Here is a 5,717-nt window from a genome sequence, read left to right on the forward strand (position 1 = left end):
CGGGGGCGCGCCGCCTGCCCCGGGCCTCCCGCCGCCCCTCGGGCCGCCCGCGCCGCCGCCGGAGCTCACTCTCCGCGTGTACTGGTGGAGAGGTGCTCCGCGCCCCCCTGCGCTGCGGGAGACCACGGAGCCCGCCAGCGCGACGCCCTCCGCGGTGTTTCTCACCTCCTCGCATCTCCCAATCAATAAACCCGTCCTACCGCACCGATTTACTGCCCTGATTTACCCGTCTTTCACCCTTCAATCTTCTCCCGCTCTTTTGAATACAAACGCAGTCTCTTTCGTAAGTTCCCCTTTTGGCTGAGGCTTTTTACTCTTGCACACAGTAACGATCAACTTCAGTTTTCATCTTTCATTATCATTGCCCATTCATCTTTCTTGTAAATTCTCAGAAGTTCCAGACTGTGCAGGAAAGTATTTTAAAAGTTGATCTATTTAGGTCACTATTATCAGTGTTTTGTTATTGCAAACAGTTATTTACCACATAGGGCTGGAAGGTTGCTTTTACTGCAAGGAGAATTTGATAATGAAACCATGTGATTCAGTCTTGAAGTCATCTAGGAAAGAAAGGCTTATATTCTTCAGCACTGTGGAAATCAAACAGGATTTTTTTACTTGCAGTCTTGATAAGCTCTCCGGTGAAATTCCAGTTAAAAAAAAATTATCTTCTCTACTCAGTCATATCACAGGGCTTCCCTATTCCTCCTCCATGCTTTTGATAGCACATATGGTAGCTACAACAGCTAATACCTTGCAGCCAGCAGAGGCTCAGCATAGAGACCAAATAGGTAGTTCCCTAGGGCAGAAAATTTCCAGAGATGACAAAATAGCTAGGCTTGCTTTGCCTGCATCAGAAAGCCAGAACACCAGGGTGAAGATTAGTGGCCAGCACATACTGCTGGATTGCCCTTTTCAGAAACAGCACTCACACCCACTTTCCCAGCCTCTGGCTAGTAGAAGCAGAAAGCTCAACTACGGCTCTGTTCCAGCACTACCTCTTTCCTGTACTTCTCCTGGGGTAGGAGCTTCCCTCTGAATTGCAACCAATTGTCTAAATTTGAGTATGCTACTGAGAAGGTGCTCTGCCTGAATCCCTGCCTTGCCTGAGGATGGTTATCTTCAGCTCACCAGGGCTGTAACCAAAGAATGACCAGCTTATCTGACCTTACAAACCACATAACTGAGTGCTCCTATAAATGATTATTCACACAAAAGTATGGGGGACCTCAGAGAGTGATTCACAGGCAAGAGATGACTCCCTAGAAATCCTCCTGCTCCAAGAAGCACATCTGGGCTCTACACAACGGCAGCGTCTGCAGCTCTGGTTGATTCTCCTTCTTCCACAGTCTGTGACTTAGGTTTTTCAAGAGCTTTTGTGTCAGCACAATCACACTGGCAAGGTCCGGGCTGCGAAGCCCTACCTACACTGCTCATTCACATATAGCTCCTTCCAGAGGTCCTAACAGAGCCTTGACAGACACAGGTCTTTCAGGAAATGACTCTTATTGTTTCCTATCTGGACCCATAAATGATCTGATTATTTCTTATGTTTTATTGTAAATGAAAGGCTAGAAGTGTATGTGCCAGGTGTATACTCTTTTTGATTGGTGACTCAGAAGCAAATAACCAATTAAAAACAAAATTAGCTCCCAATGCTAAAGCAGGCAGCATCAGGGAAAGATCTTGTTTGTCCTCTAGGTTTGCAAAATATTTAATTTTGGCTACAAGCTTCTTATAGGTCATTTATTCAAAAAGTTTTAGTCAATGCCTTAGCCAGTTCTTGTTTAACTGCAGTTAAATTCCATTCCTCAAAGGCTAGCCTGATTTTTAGCCTCTGCTGATGTCTTGTTTTCCAAAAGACATTCTGAATCCATGCCATAATCTGTTTTTTTTGTGCTAGCTCTACTCCACTCAGCTCCAGGAGATAGATTTGCTCATCTCCCCTCCCAAGTGCAACTTTATTAATAAAGTACTTACTCTACTGCAAGATCACATACAGTTCTGGCCTAATCTGATTTTAATCCCAGCTGATATTGCCTATAATCTAAACCCAGAAGAATGTAGGAACACCAGGGAAAAAGGATAAAGGGCATGCTTAAATTCCAAGATGAAAAGGCTTATGAGTCTTCTGCCATAAGGTGAGGCATTGAAAAAAATGAAGAACTGACTGAATACATAATGGTCACACTCAAAAAACAAGGTGTGGAGGGAGGGAGAAGGCTAGGAGAATATAGGACAGGAATATACTTTTTGTTAACATGTATATATATAACATCTAGGCATAGCCTTCATCGTGATTGCATGTCAGAGTTATACTAATATTAAAGCACACATTCAAGATGTTTACATTATTCTAGTAGGACTTTTTTTTTTTTATTGCTGTGACCTTAAAATGTTATGGCAATTAATCCTAAAATAAAAATGGCAGTCATTGATATAAAAAACTATTTGTAAAAAGTCTAATGATGTTTATTTTTTAAATCGAAAAGTACAGGCTCTCTTCACTGTGTTTTCCATAATTATTCTGCCTTTATTGTTCCCTACAGTGACTTCACAATAGTTTCCTAGTGTAAAAAACAAATATTTATTCAATATATACATATATATTCAGATTCCACTTTCACAATCTACTAGTTGGTGAAACTGCAAAGTTGATCTGTGCCTCTAGGAACCTCTCTGCTAAATGGAAGATAGTTCAAATACAGAAAAAAAAATAAATAAAGGCAGTCTAAGGGATATACTAGTATGATGTAATTATGCACTTCAAGCATCCCTCACAGGGTCTTTTCAAGTGTATCATATTATTATATTCTTGCAATATACCACCAGCCTTACTACGGTATTGAGTATACAGTATGTGAGTATGTGCAATTTGGGGAAAACAGTGCACTGTGGTGGGAAAAATACAAAAAAGCAACTCGGATCAGTCCACATCTCCTAGCCCAAAAAGGTATAAACTAGAGGTAAGGAACAGGAAGAGAGAAAAAACAGAAGAGGCAGTAAGACAAGTATAATGTTGCATATATTTTTATCTAGGAATACAAAGTGAAGGCTTACTTGGTTATGTAAGAAGACAACAGGTATATTAATCAGAAAGAGGCCATTCTCTAGCTATTACTGTTAAGCAGTTTTAACCTGTCATAGGAGAGGAGATTCTTAATAAATATTTGAAAAGGAGAGTAATGTCTATGTGTGAGAAGCACAGTCTATGAAAAACGAATGGCATGGGAAAGAAACAAAGATAATATTGCAGCAACTTATTTTTGCTTTTTTTTTTTTTTTTTGCATTTTGAAAAAATAATACAGAACATTGTAGTATTGCAAATTTTTAGCACTGCAATTCTGGGCACTTATCTATCCTTACAATTAATCCTGAGAATAATATTATGACAGACATGAGGGCAGTGAAAATCCTATTAAGCTTTGATTCTCACATCTCACTGAAGGGAAGCAAGGTGAATTTGACTGATATTATGTGATACGGTTTTTATCATACATTTTGGAAAAGAGGAAAAAGTATCACATGATATTGTGAGATACAGCTTTGTGAAAGAAGATGACCTAATATGTGAGGCGTCTAGGCAACAGGAATTATTAGGAATGTTATTAATAGCTGGGAGTTCCTGTCAACAGAGGATATGTTTATAATGCAGACAGATTTCTTAATACACATTCGTGATCGCCACAAGCAAATCTTCCTGTGATTACACCATAAACTGATTTCCCCTTTTCTCCTTAGTATGTTGTAAATACCATATAAATTATAATTACAATTGATTTACTACAAAGATATTACAGCTGTTGACTGCATGTCTGTGAAAATAAAGGATTAAGCACTGAGTGAAGGGTACAGTAATAAATGGCAGTAAATAGCTGTACTGATATGCTTGTTACCCAAAGTCTGTTTCTGACCATCTCTTTTTGATCTTTTGTCATACAGAAGAGGAAACCTTAACTAGAAAATACCCATAAAAACTGATGAAGTAATTCTACTTTAGAAAATAATTCTAACAACAATTTTATTGGTGCTGCACAATATAGAGTCAATCCGTTCACTCAGAAGCTTACTTATCAAACACTTCAATTTTTAATTTTTTGCGTCTCCTTAATGTTGCCTAATTCAGCAAGACTTCTTTACATGGAATGAATTGTATAATCAAATAAATATATCATTCCTTTAATGCAGAATTCTTCTGAATTGTGTGGGAGTAGAGGGTTTTTAAACATTGTCACCAGAAAGTATAGCCTTCTATCCAGTTCAAAAATTGCATAATTTTCTCAAATTTAAATAAACTCAGCTGAACACCATTTTTTCCAGACCAAAAAAAAAAGAAAAAAGAAAAAACTTTTCTAAAATATTTTTAAAAGATTGAAATAAGGGACTGCAGATTTGTCAGCATTATAAAAGCTACACCAGCATAAGTAAATATTTTTATATAACTGATATACTTGTTGACATGATACCACCTGCCAACAGTTTTTTCTGTTTACTTAGGTTTAGGCCACTAACCTCTCTGACGCATCAATATCCTTTCTTCTAGAGCAACAGATCTAAATGCTGACTTTTCCTGCATCTAACCCATGCACAAAAAGAGCAATTTGGAAATCACAGAGGAACCAGATAGCCTCTGCCATGTACTGCAAGAGAGGAAAAGCTGTAGCACAGCACAAGCGTGCGTTTGTGCCCAAGTACAGGGAGGCAGAGCAGTGGTGTGATGAGCCAGCAGTCAGAAAGCTTCCTGTAGCTGTACTTACTTTACAGAGCATAGGGCCATGCAGACAAAACAATGTTGCAAGCAGAACCTTCCAAATACATCAACTTGCAACAACTGACCTGTAATCCACTTAAACAGATCAGCCTGTCCACATAAGGACAATCCTAAAGAGCTCAAGCTAAGGTGAACTAAAGCTACTTCTGAAAGTGAGCACTGGCACTGCTTTCACTTTTTGTTAATTCTTACCAATTTCCTTAAGTATCACATTTTAGAGAAAGTCTGATGCACTTTGTGAGCACAGTTCTATGCCCACAGTGGATTATGTGAAAATTACGGTGGAAGTTTAAGTACCATCAAAGCCATGAACAGCCCATTTCCGCATCTGTTGAGTGAAGTAGACTATGGATAATGGCAACCTATCCGTGAATCAAACCAGAGAGATGAGACTCATTCTGACAGCACTGTTAAAATTCTCTTGAGCCATTAGACAGCAGAAATTACACCTTTCCTATTTTTGTAGAGGCCTCATAACTTCTGGAGGCCACTTTTAACTATAGGTGTCAACGGGAACACACAGCCACGACCACGTAAGTTTTCCACCGTCACAGGGGGTTTCCCATTTGGAGCCAGGCGGTGACCGTTTTCTGGAAGAAGAACTAGCAGGCTTGCAGCTCCTTGGGGTGTTCCTAGCGGCCGGTCCTTGCAGGCCCAGCCCCGCTCCCCGCAGGCGTGCCCACCGGTGCCCCGCAGCTCTGTATGGGCCTCGGCCAGCGTTGTTTACGCTGCTTTACTTACTTACTTGGCAGCTTTACTTACTCGCGCCCCCTTTTCCGCCCGTCCTGCCTCCGCGCCGCTTCCCCTCACGGGGGACGACGCCCCCTCCCCAACCGCCTCGCCTCCGCGGCGGTTGCGGGGAGGCGGGAAGCGGCCGGCGCGCGGGCGGCCGCGCATGCGCCGGGGGCAGGGCGGGGAGTGGGGGGGTTGCGGCAGCCCTCTCGGCTG

This window comes from Apteryx rowi, unplaced genomic scaffold (assembly GCF_003343035.1).
Source record: "Apteryx rowi isolate R43461 unplaced genomic scaffold, aptRow1 scaffold_595, whole genome shotgun sequence".
Classification (NCBI taxonomy): domain Eukaryota; kingdom Metazoa; phylum Chordata; class Aves; order Apterygiformes; family Apterygidae; genus Apteryx; species Apteryx rowi.